This window comes from Nycticebus coucang, chromosome 8 (genome assembly GCF_027406575.1).
Source record: "Nycticebus coucang isolate mNycCou1 chromosome 8, mNycCou1.pri, whole genome shotgun sequence".
NCBI lineage: Eukaryota > Metazoa > Chordata > Mammalia > Primates > Lorisidae > Nycticebus > Nycticebus coucang.
The window spans coordinates 48,842,301-48,860,016 of NC_069787.1; the positions used below are offsets into that span (position 1 = coordinate 48,842,301).

The 17,716-nt window shown below is 43.9% G+C and overlaps 1 long non-coding RNA gene across 1 annotated transcript in view; it reads right to left on the minus strand.

Moving 5' to 3' along the window:
• Positions 1 to 17,293, minus strand: part of LOC128592559 (uncharacterized) — a 42,464-nt gene extending 25,171 nt beyond the window's left edge. The window contains exons 1-3 of the long non-coding RNA XR_008381924.1: positions 17,176 to 17,293; positions 11,220 to 11,318; positions 10,492 to 10,612 (exon numbers count right to left, since the gene is read on the minus strand). This is a non-coding gene — a long non-coding RNA (uncharacterized LOC128592559). The remainder of the gene's footprint in view (positions 1 to 10,491; positions 10,613 to 11,219; positions 11,319 to 17,175) is intronic.
• Positions 17,294 to 17,716: the final 423 nt, after the last annotated feature.

Here is a 17,716-nt window from a genome sequence, read left to right on the forward strand (position 1 = left end):
CAGAAATCTTCCTAACACCAAGGATACCCAGGACCTGAGACAGACATCGGAAGCCTTGGGGTTATCCTACATACAATGACGTCTGGGACTGTACCATTTCATAGACAGATCATGAACCAACTACAAAGCAAGGTCATAAATGCCACCTATGCAGCACCACTTTTCTATTCCAAAAAACTGAAAACCTTTATCAAAAAGATCCTGACCCCTCACCCCTGACCCCAGGGAGAGGCCCACCCTTTCCCAGATAATGGAAGACCCATTAGTGGATAAACTCTGGGCAAAACAGCATGAGGCCACACACGCCAGAGAAGACCGACACCACACCGGAAATTCCCAGTCCCAGTTGTGCCCCTGAGCCAGGCTCCGTGTCCTCCCCACTCCCTCAGCACCAGGAGCCTTAGGGGAGGCCCAGGAGGAGACACCGAGCTCAAGGGAGTCCCAGAAAAGGCCACTCCCTCCTGGCTGGACAGGCAGAGGATAAGACCTGCACTGAAGAAACTCCTCATTCCACAAAGCTGGGTCCTATTTTGCTGTTTTGCATCCTCCCTGAACAGCTGGGGGTGGGCACACCCTGGTTTAGGCAACAGGAGCAACTTAGTACTTGGAGTTCATCAGAAACACTCAGTGGAAAGGAGCTTTCATGGAACTACCAAGGTCACCCCAATAACAGAACAGGAGGCTCTGGCCATGTACAGGGCAGAGATACAAACACCGTGCATGCCCTCACCATACTGATGTTACCTGGTTAACATCTTCAGAAGGACCAAGAGGAACTTTAGGTCCTGCTGGCCTGTGTTGACTATTCCAAGTAAGATAACAAAGTCCTATAAATGAGACTGTGTTGTTAATCAGAGAGGGACTTGATTGTGTTCCCCAAAAAGGCCACTCATGCCTGGCTGGACAGGCAGAGGAGCATGTGATTCCTTTATCATAGTTCTCACAGTTAGTAGTGTTAGCATAGTGTAGATAGTATTCTTAGTGTAGTCTTATTTTGTTAGCAGACTTCACATAGTATTTTTATCCTTACTTTTACAAGTAGTAGTAGCCTAGTTAGTGCCCCAGTTAGTTAGTTTGTTAGTGTTTTCAGTGTAGTGAGTATAGTTGTCGTTGATTAGCTATTTAGTGTAGTTTTCCTAGTGTAGTGGTAGAGTAGTTACACTCCCCGTGATGCCTGGTGTGTGCCTCTATTGGCAAGGAGGTCCTCCAAGACTATGAACTGTTAGAGATCATTGGCCAGGGCAGCTTCACCAGGCTGATGCTGGCTCGGCACCTTCGAACAAAGGTGGAGGAACCAAATACAGCAATTCTGGCCTCATGTCTGTCTCTTCAGACAGTGAGATAATGAAGAGCCTGGACCATCCAAAAATCATCCAGCTGCTGGATGTTATAGAGGGTAAGGAAAATTTATACCTAGTCGTGGAGTATGCAGGTGGCAGAGACCTTGCTCAGAGAATACTGAGACTTGGCCAGATGGAGGAGAGGGAGGTCCAAGCCATATTCCTCCAGATAGTAAAAGCTGTCCAGTACCTTCATAAAGAGGGCATAGTTCACGGGGATCTGAAGCTCCACAACATTTTACTGGATGCACAGAACAATGTGAAAGTAGCCAACTTTGGCCTCGCCACAACCTTCACCAAAGGTAAGAGGTTAAACACATTTTGTGGGACACTCTATTATTTGGCTCCAGAAATCTTCCTGCGGCAGACATCTGGAGCCTTGGGGTTATCGTACATACAATGATGTCTAAGACTGTACCATTTCATAGACAGATCTTGAACCAACTACAAAGCAAGGTCATAAATGCCACCTATGTAGCACCACTTTTCTGTTCCAAAAAACTGAAAACCTTTATCAAAAAGATCCTGACCCCTGACCCCAGGGAGAGGCCCACCCTTTCCCAGATAATGGAATACCCGTGGATGAAGTCTGGGCAAAACAGCATGAGGCCACACATGCCAGAGAAGACCGACACCACACCAGAAATTCTCAGTCTCAGTTGTCTGAGTTGCCTGGCCCCGTGTCCTCCCCTCTCCCCCAGCACCAGGAGCCCAGGGGAGGGCCAGGAGGAGACACCGAGCTCAAGAAAGTCCAAGACAAGACCACTCCCTCTTGGCTGGACAGGCAGAGGAGAAGACGTCCACTGAAGAAGCTCCTCACTCCATAAAGTTGGGTCCTATTTTGCTGTTTTGCACCTTCCCTGAACAGCTGGGGCTGCACACACCCTGGTTTAGGCAGCAGGAGCAACTTAGTACTTGGAGTTCATCAGAAACACTCAGTGGAAATGAGCTTTCATGGAACTACCAAGGTCACCCCAATAACAGCACAGGAGGCTCTGGGCCATGTACAGGGCAGAGATACAAACACCGTGCATGCCTTCACCATACTGATGTTACCTGGTTAACATCTTCTGAAGGACCAAGAGGGACTTTAGGTCCTGCTGGCCTGTGTTGACTATCCCAAGTAAGATAACAAAGTCATATAAATCAGACTGTGTTGCAAGTCAGAGAGTGATTTGACTGTGGTACCCAAAAAGGCCACTCCTGCCTGGCTGGACAGGCAGAGGAGCATGTGATTCCTTTATCGTAGTTCTCACAGTTAGTAGTGTTAGCATAGTGTAGATAGTATTCTTAGTGCAGTCTTATTTTGTTAGCAGAGTTCACATAGCATTTTTATCCTTGTTACTTTTACAAGTAGTATTAGCCTAGTTAGTGCCCCAGTTAGTTAGCTTTCTAGTGTTTTTAGTGTAGAGAGTATAGTTGTTGTTGATTACCTATTTAGTGTAGTTTGCCTAGTGCAGTGGTAGAGTAGTTAGACTCCCCGTGATGCCTGGTGTGGCCTCCATGTCTATTGGCAAGGAGGTCCTCCAAGACTATGAAGTGTTAGAGATCATTGGCCAGGGCAGCTTCACCAGGCTGATGCTGGCTCGGCACCTTCGAACAAAGGTGGAGGAACCAAATACAGTAATTCTGGCCTCATGTCTGTCTCTTCAGACAGTGAGATAATGAAGAGCCTGGACCATCCAAAAATCATCCAGCTGCTGGATGTTATAGAGGGTAAGGAAAATTTATACCTAGTCATGGAGTATGCAGGTGGCAGAGACCTTGCTCAGAGAATACTGAGACTTGGCCAGATGGAGGAGAGGGAGGCCCAAGCCATATTCCTCCAGATAGTAAAAGCTGTCCAGTACCTTCATAAAGAGGGCATAGTTCACGGGGATCTGAAGCTCCACAACATTTTATTAGATGCACAAAACAATGTGAAAGTAGCCAACTTTGGCCTCGCCACAACCTTCACTGAAGGTAAGAGGTTAAACACATTTTGTGGGACCCTCTATTATTTGGTTCCAGAAATCTTCCTAACACCAAGGATACCCAGGACCTGAGACAGACATCGGAAGCCTTGGGGTTATCCTACATACAATGACGTCTGGGACTGTACCATTTCATAGACAGATCATGAACCAACTACAAAGCAAGGTCATAAATGCCACCTATGCAGCACCACTTTTCTATTCCAAAAAACTGAAAACCTTTATCAAAAAGATCCTGACCCCTCACCCCTGACCCCAGGGAGAGGCCCACCCTTTCCCAGATAATGGAAGACCCATTAGTGGATAAACTCTGGGCAAAACAGCATGAGGCCACACACGCCAGAGAAGACCGACACCACACCGGAAATTCCCAGTCCCAGTTGTGCCCCTGAGCCAGGCTCCGTGTCCTCCCCACTCCCTCAGCACCAGGAGCCTTAGGGGAGGCCCAGGAGGAGACACCGAGCTCAAGGGAGTCCCAGAAAAGGCCACTCCCTCCTGGCTGGACAGGCAGAGGATAAGACCTGCACTGAAGAAACTCCTCATTCCACAAAGCTGGGTCCTATTTTGCTGTTTTGCATCCTCCCTGAACAGCTGGGGGTGGGCACACCCTGGTTTAGGCAACAGGAGCAACTTAGTACTTGGAGTTCATCAGAAACACTCAGTGGAAAGGAGCTTTCATGGAACTACCAAGGTCACCCCAATAACAGAACAGGAGGCTCTGGCCATGTACAGGGCAGAGATACAAACACCGTGCATGCCCTCACCATACTGATGTTACCTGGTTAACATCTTCAGAAGGACCAAGAGGAACTTTAGGTCCTGCTGGCCTGTGTTGACTATTCCAAGTAAGATAACAAAGTCCTATAAATGAGACTGTGTTGTTAATCAGAGAGGGACTTGATTGTGTTCCCCAAAAAGGCCACTCATGCCTGGCTGGACAGGCAGAGGAGCATGTGATTCCTTTATCATAGTTCTCACAGTTAGTAGTGTTAGCATAGTGTAGATAGTATTCTTAGTGTAGTCTTATTTTGTTAGCAGACTTCACATAGTATTTTTATCCTTACTTTTACAAGTAGTAGTAGCCTAGTTAGTGCCCCAGTTAGTTAGTTTGTTAGTGTTTTCAGTGTAGTGAGTATAGTTGTCGTTGATTAGCTATTTAGTGTAGTTTTCCTAGTGTAGTGGTAGAGTAGTTACACTCCCCGTGATGCCTGGTGTGTGCCTCTATTGGCAAGGAGGTCCTCCAAGACTATGAACTGTTAGAGATCATTGGCCAGGGCAGCTTCACCAGGCTGATGCTGGCTCGGCACCTTCGAACAAAGGTGGAGGAACCAAATACAGCAATTCTGGCCTCATGTCTGTCTCTTCAGACAGTGAGATAATGAAGAGCCTGGACCATCCAAAAATCATCCAGCTGCTGGATGTTATAGAGGGTAAGGAAAATTTATACCTAGTCATGGAGTATGCAGGTGGCAGAGTTCTTGCTCAGAGAATACTGAGACTAGGCCAGATGGAGGAGAGGGAGGCCCAAGCCATATTCCTCTAGATAGTAAAAGCTGTCCAGTACCTTCATAAAGAGGGCATAGTTCACGGGGATCTGAAGCTCCACAACATTTTACTGGATGCACAGAACAATGTGAAAGTAGCCAACTTTGGCCTCGCCACAACCTTCACCAAAGGTAAGAGGTTAAACACATTTTGTGGGACACTCTATTATTTGGCTCCAGAAATCTTCCTGCGGCAGACATCTGGAGCCTTGGGGTTATCGTACATACAATGATGTCTAAGACTGTACCATTTCATAGACAGATCTTGAACCAACTACAAAGCAAGGTCATAAATGCCACCTATGTAGCACCACTTTTCTGTTCCAAAAAACTGAAAACCTTTATCAAAAAGATCCTGACCCCTGACCCCAGGGAGAGGCCCACCCTTTCCCAGATAATGGAATACCCGTGGATGAAGTCTAGGCAAAACAGCATGAGGCCACACATGCCAGAGAAGACCGACACCACACCAGAAATTCTCAGTCTCAGTTGTCTGAGTTGCCTGGCCCCGTGTCCTCCCCTCTCCCCCAGCACCAGGAGCCCAGGGTAGGGCCAGGAGGAGACACCGACCTCAAGAAAGTCCAAGACAAGACCACTCCCTCTTGGCTGGACAGGCAGAGGAGAAGACGTCCACTGAAGAAGCTCCTCACTCCATAAAGTTGGGTCCTATTTTGCTGTTTTGCACCTTCCCTGAACAGCTGGGGCTGCACACACCCTGGTTTAGGCAGCAGGAGCAACTTAGTACTTGGAGTTCATCAGAAACACTCAGTGGAAATGAGCTTTCATGGAACTACCAAGGTCACCCCAATAACAGCACAGGAGGCTCTGGGCCATGTACAGGGCAGAGATACAAACACCGTGCATGCCTTCACCATACTGATGTTACCTGGTTAACATCTTCTGAAGGACCAAGAGGGACTTTAGGTCCTGCTGGCCTGTGTTGACTATCCCAAGTAAGATAACAAAGTCATATAAATCAGACTGTGTTGCAAGTCAGAGAGTGATTTGACTGTGGTACCCAAAAAGGCCACTCCTGCCTGGCTGGACAGGCAGAGGAGCATGTGATTCCTTTATCATAGTTCTCACAGTTAGTAGTGTTAGCATAGTGTAGATAGTATTCTTAGTGTAGTCTTATTTTGCTAGCAGAGTTCACATAGCATTTTTATCCTTGTTACTTTTACAAGTAGTATTAGCCTAGTTAGTGCCCCAGTTAGTTAGCTTTCTAGTGTTTTTAGTGTAGAGAGTATAGTTGTTGTTGATTACCTATTTAGTGTAGTTTGCCTAGTGCAGTGGTAGAGTAGTTAGACTCCCCGTGATGCCTGGTGTGGCCTCCATGTCTATTGGCAAGGAGGTCCTCCAAGACTATGAACTGTTAGAGATCATTGGCCAGGGCAGCTTCACCAGGCTGATGCTGGCTCGGCACCTTCGAACAAAGGTGGAGGAACCAAGTACAGTAATTCTGGCCTCATGTCTGTCTCTTCAGACGGTGAGATAATGAAGAGCCTGGACCATCCAAAAATCATCCAGCTGCTGGATGTTATAGAGGGTAAGGAAAATTTATACCTAGTCATGGAGTATGCAGGTGGCAGAGACCTTGCTCAGAGAATACTGAGACTTGGCCAGATGGAGGAGAGGGAGGCCCAAGCCATATTCCTCCAGATAGTAAAAGCTGTCCAGTACCTTCATAAAGAGGGCATAGTTCACGGGGATCTGAAGCTCCACAACATTTTATTAGATGCACAAAACAATGTGAAAGTAGCCAACTTTGGCCTCGCCACAACCTTCACTGAAGGTAAGAGGTTAAACACATTTTGTGGGACCCTCTATTATTTGGTTCCAGAAATCTTCCTAACACCAAGGATACCCAGGACCTGAGACAGACATCGGAAGCCTTGGGGTTATCCTACATACAATGACGTCTGGGACTGTACCATTTCATAGACAGATCATGAACCAACTACAAAGCAAGGTCATAAATGCCACCTATGCAGCACCACTTTTCTATTCCAAAAAACTGAAAACCTTTATCAAAAAGATCCTGACCCCTCACCCCTGACCCCAGGGAGAGGCCCACCCTTTCCCAGATAATAGAAGACCCATTAGTGGATAAACTCTGGGCAAAACAGCATGAGGCCACACACGCCAGAGAAGACCGACACCACACCAGAAATTCCCAGTCCCAGTTGTGCCCCTGAGCCAGGCTCCGTGTCCTCCCCACTCCCTCAGCACCAGGAGCCTTAGGGGAGGCCCAGGAGGAGACACCGAGCTCAAGGGAGTCCCAGAAAAGGCCACTCCCTCCTGGCTGGACAGGCAGAGGATAAGACCTCCACTGAAGAAACTCCTCACTCCACAAAGCTGGGTCCTATTTTGCTGTTTTGCATCCTCCCTGAGCAGCTGGGGGTGTGCACACCCTGGTTTAGGCAACAGGAGCAACTTAGTACTTGGAGTTCATCAGAAACACTCAGTGGAAAGGAGCTTTCATGGAACTACCGAGGTCACCCCGATAATAGCACAGGAGGCTCTGGGCCATGTACAGGGCAGAGATACAAACACCGTGCATACCCTTACCATACTGATGTTACCTGGTTAACATCTTCAGAAGGACCAAGAGGGACTTTAGGTCCTGCTGGCCTGTGTTGACTATCCCAAGTAAGATAACAAAGTCTTATAAATCAGACTGTGTTCAAGTCAGAGAGTGACTTGACTATGGTCCCCAAAAAGGCCACTCCTTCCTGGCTGCACAGGCAGAGGAGCATGTGATTCCTTTATCATTGTTATGACAGTAGTGTTAGCATAGTGTACATACTATTCTTAGTGTAGTCTTATTTTGTTAGCAGAGTTCACATAGTATTTTTCTCCTCTTTACTTTTACAAGTAGTATTAACCTAGTTAGTGGCCCAGTTAGTTAGCTTTGTTACTGTTTTTAGTGAGTGAGTATAGCTGTTGTTGATTAGCTATTTAGTGTACTTTTCCTAGTGTAGTGGTAGAGTAGTTAGACTCCCCGTGATGCCTGATGTGGCCTCCATGTCTATTGGCAAGGAGGTCCTCCAAGACTATGAACTGTTAGAGATCATTGGCCAGGGCAGCTTTACCAGGCTGATGCTGGCTCGGCACCTTCGAACAGAAACTGAGGTAGCAGTCAAGATACTATCCAAACACAGCACTTCTGGCCTCATGTCTGTCTCTTCAGACAGTGAGATAATGAAGAGCCTGGACCATCCAAAAATCATCAAGCTGTAGGATGTTATAGAGGGTAAGGAAAATTTATACCTAGTAATGGAGTATGCAGGTGGCAGAGACCTTGCTCAGAGAATACTGAGACTTGGCCAGATGGAGGAGAGGGAGGCCCAAGCCATATTCCTCCAGATATTAAAAGCTGTCCAGTACCTTCATAAAGAGGGCATAGTTCATGGGGATCTGAAGCTCCACAACATTTTACTGGATGCACAGAACAATGTGAAAGTAGCCAACTTTGGCATCGCCACAACCTTCACGGAAGGTAAGAGGTTAAACACATGTTGTGGGACCCTCTATTATTTGGCTCCAGAAATCTTCCTAACACCAAGGATACCCAGGATCTGAAGCAGACATCTGGAGCCTTGGGGTTATCCTACATACAATGACGTCTGGGACTGTCCCATTTCATAGACAGATCTTTAACCAACTACAAAGCAAGGTCATAAATGCCACCTATGCAGCACCACTTTTCTATTCCAAAAAACTGAAAACCTTTATCAAAAAGATCCTGACCCCTCACCCCTGACCCCAGGGAGAGGCCCACCCTTTCCCAGATAATGGAAGACCCATGGATGAAGTCTGGGCAAAACAGCATGAGGCCACACACGCCAGAGAAGACCGACACCACACCAGGAATTCCCAGTCCCAGTTGTGCCCCTGAGCCAGGCCCCGTGTCCTCCCCACTCCCTCAGCACCAGGAGCCTTAGGGGAGGCCCAGCAGGAGACAATGAGCTCAAGAAAGTCCCATAAAAGGCCACTTCCTCCTGGCTGGACAGGCAGAGGAGAAGACCTCCACTGAAGAAACTCCTCACTCCATAAAACTGGGTCATATTTTGCTGTTTTGCATCCTCCCTGAATAGCTGGGGCTGTGCACACCCTCGTTTAGGCAACAGGAGCAACTTAGTACTTGGAGTTCATCAGAAACACTCAGTGGAAAGGAGCTTTCATGGAACTACCGAGGTCACCCCAATAACAGCACAGGAGGCTCTGGCCATGTACAGGGCAGAGATACAAACACCGTGCATGCCTTCACCATACGGACATTACCTGGTTAACATCTTCAGAAGGAAAAAGAGGGACTTTAGGTCCTTCTGGCATGGGTTGACTATCCCAAGTAGGATAACAAAGTCCTATAAATCAGACTGCGTTGCAAGTCAGAGAGTGACTTGACTGTGGTTCAAAAAGTGCCTTACAGGCCCCTTGTCCTGCTGTGGTCTCTGACTGAATAGTGTAGTACTTGAACTTTCACTCTGTGATCTTTTCTCGTTTTTATGGTGTGGGCCCGAAAGTGCCCCTTTAAGAGGCCTGAGCAAGGTGTGGGACTTCAGCCAGTCGGAGATGAAGGGCTAATTCTGGGCCAGCCAGATTTCCTGGCGGTCAGAGGCAGGATGGATCCTGAGAGACCACAGCCTAGAGGAATGGAGGGTGGTGAGAATGGCAGCTTTCATAAAACAAGTTCCAGCTTCCCAGGGCCCTGGTATTTCCATAGTAGGCATGGATCTGTGGTTTCAGACACCCATGAAGGAGCTGCCTCAAGGGATCCTAAGAAACCTAAGGAATGTCCAGGAAGGCCCCAGCCCTGGTGCATGGACGGGCCACATGGAAGGCATAGTCTTTAACTTGCAATAGCCCTGACCACTATAATAGTGAGGGAGATGACTCTCCTGCACCACAAAAGTGCAGGACCAGGGAAAGCAAATACGGGGTGGGGACAGGGTGGGAATCTTGTGGGTCTCCTTTGTCCCCTGGAGTGGAATTTGTGTCTCACAGACCAATTAGTGGTCAGCCAGTGCTGCCATCCTTAAATTCACCGCTGGCTCTCAACCCTAAGGGACAAGTCCCAGTTTCTCACTCAGCTTTCAAGTCCCTGTGTGTTCCATCCTTCTGCTTATTTTTCGCCCTCCCGGGTCCACCCTTCCCACTACACACACTGAATTGTCCAGTTTGCCACAGATGCCATCACACCTGCCTCTGTACCTATGATTTCCTGTCTGGGCAACCCACATGCCAGCTACCTGGCCAAGGGCCACTGGGCTCCCGGAGATGGATCTGTCACAGATGTCCACACTATGAAGACATTGCTGCCCAGCTGGGAAGATGAGACAGGGACCTAACTAGCTACAGCACAGCTACCTGTTCACAGGTACAAAGAACAGACATGTGGCCCATGCCCACCTGTTGCTGAGGGATCAGGGCAGCTTCTGAAGGAGGTGGGTCTGGGGGTACTCTGCCTGGGTGTGACCACAGAAGATGTCCAGGAGGCATTCCAGGAAGAAGGAAGCCTGGATGACAATGACATCCTGGGCAGAGGTGGCAATAAGACTACGGGTTAGATGGGCCCATCATTGCTGCGACAATCCCCCAGGGGTACATTATGCTTTAGGCCTGCACACTTACCCATTCCTCCTCTCGGCTCCAATGACTGGACATTCTACTGACGAGCCCTTCTCTCCGCTGGTGCTTCAGGCCTGGGCTGGCTGCACCAGTGGCTGCCTTTTATGTCCCTCATTAGTCCAAGCTCAGGTTCATGGAGAATAAAAGGTTGCAATTAGCTTTGTTAATTTATTAGGTAACCTGGCTTCCTGGAACTCGTGAATGCAAATGCCTACATAAATTCCCCTTCTGAGGCAATCTGTGGGGACACTTGAAGGGTCACCACCTGAGTAAATTCCAAGGATTGATGTCAAAAGGAAGAGATTATGGAATGCTGGCATCAGCAAATATATCAGAGGCATCAGACCTCAAGTGTTCCCAAGGACAACCAAATAAATATGGTTCCACTCGGCAGAGTGGTGACTGTCTGGTCTGCAAATAAAGTGTGGGCTGAACAGGCTGTAAGAAGGGCATCATCCTCTCTAGAACCTGCTTTGCCTGCCCCTACTCCTGGGAGCCCTGGCTCTGCCATTCAGTCACAACTGTGCCTGGTAAGGAATATTTTCTTCATAAACACTAGTTGTCATTTGTTCTCCTTCCATGTAGGCAAAGACCTAACCAGTTTTTGCCTCTTCCCAGATCTTTCCTAGTGCCTCCCTTTTCTACCCTATCTTGGCCATGTTGGTCAGACATAATGATTTTCTCGTTCCCCTCCAATGTTGTCATGAGAGACAAAGAGGAATTGTACATACTGATCATAGGGTCTTTACTCCAAGAAAACAGGATAATTCCTTGTTGTGTGGGCACCCAACAATGGAGCATCAAAATACGTGAGGCATAAACTGATAGAGCTGCAAGGAAAGATAAGTGAATATGGCATTAAGTTGGAGATTTCAATAGCATTCCATTAGAAATGTACAGATCTAGCAGGCAGAAAGTCAGTAAGGATATAAATGAGCTCAACAGCACCACAGCTGTAGACTATTACATCCAACAATAGCATTTACACACTCTTCAAGTTAACATGGAACATTTAGCAACACAGACCATATTCTGGACCATTCACCACATCTTAACAAATTTAAAGAATAGAAATCATACAATATCTGCTCTCAATTAATAAAAAATTAAACTGGAAAAATAGCTGGAAAATAACAAAATTAGTGGAGATTAAATCATACAATGCTAAATAATACACAGGTTACAGAATACATATAAAAAAATACAATCCCATAGTAGGGAGTAAAATAGTGGTTACTACAACCTGGGAGGCTGGGAGAATTAACAACAACAAAAACCCTGCAAGTAATTAATACACACATAAATGTATTAATAAGGAGGGAAGGTAGAAAGGCTGGATGGAGAGAGATTGGTCAACCAATTTACAGTTAGGTAAGAAGAATAAATTCTGGTATTGTTATTGGCTATAGTTAACAATATGGTATTGGATCTTTCAGAAAACTTGAAGATAGGATTTTGAATGCCATTACCACAAGGAAATAAGTATATATGCAATGGATATACCAAACACCCATATTTTATTACTACACAATGTTTACATGTATTGAAACATCACAAAAATCACTTTATACCCCATAAATATGTACCATGATTATGTGTTAATTAAAAATGAAAAGGAGAATTATTAAGATAAATTTAAAAACATTGGGCGGCGCCTGTGGCTCAAGGAGTAGGGTGCCGGTCCCATATGCCGGAGGTGGCGGGTTCAAACCTAGCCCCGGCCAAAAACCACAAAAACACACACACACACACAAAAAAAAAGAAAAAAAAAATTTGAACCAAATGAAGTTAAAACACAATCTATTAAAAGGATAATAAAGAAATATTATAAACTGGTCTATGACCACAAATTTGATAACCTAAATGAAGGGCACTGATTCCTAAAACTCACATAAGGAAAATATACCAAATCTCACATAAGAAAAATAATATCGGGCGCCACCTGTGGCTCAGTAAGTGGGGCGCCAGCCCCATATGCCGAGGGTGGCAGGTTCAAACACAGCCCCGGCCAAACTGCAACAAAAAAATAGCTGGGCATTGTGGCGGGCACCTGCAGTTCCAGTTGCTCAGGAGGCTGAGGCAGGAGAATCGTGTAAGCCCAAGAGTTAGAGATTGCTGTGAGCCGTGTGACGCCACAGCACTCTACCCAAGGGCGGTACAGTGAGACTCTGTCTCTACAAAAAAAAAAAAAGAAAAATAATCTCAGTAAGTTTTTATCCATTGAAGAAATTAAATTGATAATTAAAAAAATATTGAATTACCTACTTAAACAGAAAGCACCTGGCCAAGACAGGTTTACTGATGAATTCTATCATGTTATAAAAGAAAAATTTGTACTAATTATCAACAATCTCTTTCAGAAGATAGAAACAAAAAGAATACTTCCAATGACAAAGACATTACAAGACAACCAAAGACCAATATTTTTCATGAAGGCAGAAGCAAAAATATTCAAAAAAAACTAGCAAATCAGATTGAATAATGCATAAAAAGAATTATATACCAAGGCTCAATAGTGTTTATCCCAGACAGGCAAGGCTATGTAATCAAACACATCAACAGGCTGAAGAACAAAAATCACAAGATCTTACAGATCGATGAAGGAAAAGCTTTTGACAAAGTACAATACCCATTCATGATAAACATTCTCAGTAAACTAGTAATACGGACTAGCATTAAATAGATAAACAACATCTACAAAAATCCTATAGTTAACATCACAATTAATGGTGAGAAATTAGAAGATTTTCTGCAATATTATGATTATGGAAAGAATGTCCCCTCTTACCCCTGCTTTTCAATATCACACTGGAAGTCCTAGATAATCCATGAGACAAGAAAAGGAACTTAAAGGTACACATATTTGGGAATGATGAAAAAAGACTGTCTTTATTCACAGATGACATGACTGTCTATGTAGAAAATCTAAAAGAATCAGCAACAACAAAAACCCTGCAACTAAGTAATATACATATAAAAAAATCGCTTTCCTACTTACTAGGAACAAACAAGTATAATTTCACGTTAAAAACATATTAATAGGGCGGCACCTGTAGCTCAGTGGGTAGGGCACTGGCCACATCCATGGAGGCCGGCAGGTTTGAGCCCAGCCCGGACCTGCCAAATAACAATGACAAATGCAACAAAAAAATAGCTGGGCATTGTGGCGGGTGCCTGTAGTCCCAGCTACTTAGGAGGTTGAGGCAGGAGAATCGCTTAGGCCCGAGAGTTTGAGGTTGCTGTGAGCTGTAATGCCACAGCACCCTACCAAGGGCGACAATGTGAGACAAAGTATCTCAAAACAAACAAACAAAAAAAAAAAAACAAAACACATTAACATTTGTAGTAGCACTCCCTAAAATAAAATGGGTATGAGTCTAACAAAATATGTATACAAATTATGTGAGGAAAACTACAAAACTTTGATCAAAGATATCAAAGAATGAAATAAATGAAAAGATATTCTTTCTTCATGAATAGGAAGATGTAATATTTTTAATATTAATTATTTCCAAAGTGATCTATAGATTCACTGCAATATCCCATTTAAAATCCCAGAAAGCTATTTTTCAAGTATCAATAAATTGATTCTAAAGTGTATATAAAGAGATAAAAGACCAAGAATAGCTATATCAATGTTGAAGCAGAATAAAGTCAGAGAATGGTGACTACCTGACTTCAAGATTATTGTAAATAAACATTAATCAAGACAGTACGATTTTGGTAAAGAATAGACAGATGAACAGAATAGAACATTAAGTCTAGAAATAGATCTATATAAATACAGTCAACTGATCTTTTTAAAGAAACAAAAGCAATACAATGGAGCAAAGATCATCTTTTCAACAAACAGTGTTTGAACAATTGTACATCACAGGCCAAAAAAAAAAAAGAAAGAAAGAAAAAATGAATCTATACGCAGACCTTAAACCCTCACAAACAGTAACTCACAGGAGATAACAGAACTAAATGTAGATTGTGGACATGGTGGTACAACTACTCAGAAGGCTGAGGCAGGAGGATCATTTAAGCCCAGGAGGTCAAGGTCAGCCAATCCATCAAAACCCCATCTCACAAATAATAATAATAATAATAATAATAATAATAATAATAATAAATAAAAAGAAAAAAGATCTAGATGTATGTAAAATACAATATTCCAAAACTCCCACAAGATCAAATAGGAGAAAACCTAGATGATCTTGGGCATAACTGGGTAAAATAGAATTCATTAAAATTAAAATCTTCCCTATGAAGACAAATCACAGACCAGAAGAAAATATTTGCAAAAGATATATCTGATAAAATCCCATTATCCAAAATATATAAAGAACTCATAAAACTCAACAATATGAAAATGAACAATGTAATTAATAAATGGACAAAGGACTTGATTAGACACCCAAAGAAGGTACACGTATGGCAAGTAAGCATATGTGAACATATTCAACATAACATGTCCCCAGGGAAATGTAAATTAAAACAACATACAAAAAAAGGTCAATGAAATACCACTACACACTTCTTAGAATGCAAAAACACCAAACACAGCATCAAATGACAGAGCAAATAAAAAGCAACAAGATTCCCATTCACTGCTGGTGGGGAATTAAAATGGTATAGCCACATTAGAAAATAGTTTAGCAGTTTCTTAGAAAATTAAACAGTTTTGCTACATGTAATTTAGCACTTGTGCTCACTGATATTTACCCAAATGAATTAAAAACAAACCAATGTTTAAAACTGCTTTATTCATTTTATAGTGGTTTTATTCATGATTGCCAAAACTTGGAAGCAACCAAAATGCTCAACAGTAGGTGTATGGGTAAATAAACTGTAGAACATACAAGTAATAGAATATTATTTGGTGCTAAAGAGAAATGAGCCATTATTCCATGAAAAGACAGGAGAAACATTAATCATATTACTAAGGGAAAGAAGCCAATCTGAAAAGGCTACAGACTGTATGATTTCTATTATATTTCACAAATGAAAAAACTATGAATACAGTAAAAAAAAGTCAGTGGTCTTCTAGGGGATGAGGGAGGCAGGAGTAAAGAGGTGGATCATAGAGGATTTTTAGGATAATGAAACTATTCTATATATTACAATAGCAGATACACAACATTATACATTTGTCAAAACCCACACAACTACAACAGCAAGAGTGAACCCTAATGTAAACTATGGACCTTTGGTAATAATGATGTATCAATATAGGTTCTTGGATTGTAACAAGTGTACCACTCTGAGGCAGGATACACCACTCTGCAGTAATATGCCAAAGGCAGAGGGCTTGTGAATGTGTTGTGATGTACGGCATATGGGAACTCTCTGTGATTTCCATTCGATTATGTTGTGAATGTCAGAACTGCCCTAAACAAATAGAACTTACTATTTTTTTAAATGTCAAACAGTATTCACTACATAAATAGAAGCAAAAACAAAGACCATATGATCCTTTCAATAGATACAGAAAAAAAAACATTCAACAAAATTCAGCATCCTTTTCTAATAAGAATGCTAAAGAAAATAGGCAAAGATGGCTCATTTCTTAAACAAATTGAAGCTATCTGTGACAGACCCACAGCCAATATCATATATCACACTGAATGAAGTAAAATGGAAAACTTTTCCACTTATGCAACCAGACAAGGGTGTCCACCATCACCACTATTGAACATAGTGCTGGAAGTTCCAGCCAATGCAATCAGGCAAGAGAAGGATATTAAGGGCATCCAAATAGGGGCAGAGGAGGCCAAACTCTCTCTCCTTGCTGACGATATGATCTTATACTTAGAAAACTTCAGAGACTCCTGTTAGTGACTAAGAAATACAGTAACAGCTCAGGGTATAAAATTAATGTCCACAAATGTAGCCTTTGTATATCCCAGTAACAGGCAAGTTAAGGAGCAAATCAGGGACATAATACCCTTTATAGTAGCTTCAAAGAAAATAAAATACTTGGGAATATACCTAACAAAGGGGGTAAGGATCTATACAAAGAGAATTATGAAATCCTAAAAAAAGAAATAGCAGAAGATGTTAACAAATGGAAAAATATATACCATGCTCTTGGCTGGAAAGAATCAACATTGTTAAAATGTCTATTCTACCCGAAACAACCTACAGATTTAATGCAATCCTCATTAAAATACCAACATCATACTTCGAAGTACTGAAAAAAAAATAGTTCTTAGTTTTGTATGGACCCAGAAAAAAAGCCGTATAGCCAAGCCAATTCTTAGTAATAAAACAAAGCCAAAGAGATCACTCTACCAGACCTCAGGTTATAAGTCCACAGTGATCAAAACAGTATGCCATTGGCACAAAAATAGAGACATGGACATACGAACCAGAATAGAAAACCTAGAGATTAAACCAGCCTCATATTGCCATTTGATATTCAATAAACGAAACGAAAATATTACATTGGGGAAAAGACTCCTTATTCTGCATATATAAGACTACATGGTAAAACTGTCAAAGTACAGATTTCCTACCTCATCTATCCCCCAAGCCTTTAATTCAAAGGTTGCCTGTGAATTGCACACTAGCCTGGGAGGCAGGCGTCACTTTCTTCACCTCAAACGTTAAAACACTGAAGCTCAGCGAGGCTGCCCTGGCAGGACACAGACCGGCCCGCTGACTCCTCCTGCCCGGCCCAGGGCCCTGCCACCTGCTCACCGTAAATAAGCCGAAGTTCCAACTTTGGGGTTCTGCTCAGGCTTCACCTGCGCCAGTGCCTCACATCACCTCTCTGGACCTGCAAATGTGGCATCTGCCACATGAAGCACCGGGAAACGCCCTGTGAATAAACACAAGCAACACTTATCTCCTGAAGAGCAAAATGTCCACACTGATTTTCCCCAAAACACTCCCCACTGGACCCCCTCCCACCAACCCCTACACCCTGAACTGAACTTGGCGACCCTAAGGGAAGACTGACCATCCCATCCCACTGGAGGGTCTGAGAAGTCCACCCAGGCGTGGGGGCCTAAGAAAGGCGGCGCCACCAGCCTCCTCTGCCTCCCTCCACTGCCCTAACTCGGTAAAGGGAGAAACTGAGGCGCCAGTGGAAAAGACGCTCCTCTGAGGTTACATCTGCACTGGACCCAGGAGTCCTGCTTTCCAGTTGAGTCTGAAACAGAGGATAGTAAAATATTTCCAGCCACACCACACCTCTATCAACTCCAACTCCCACAGCCTCCAGCCGCCGACCGTTCTG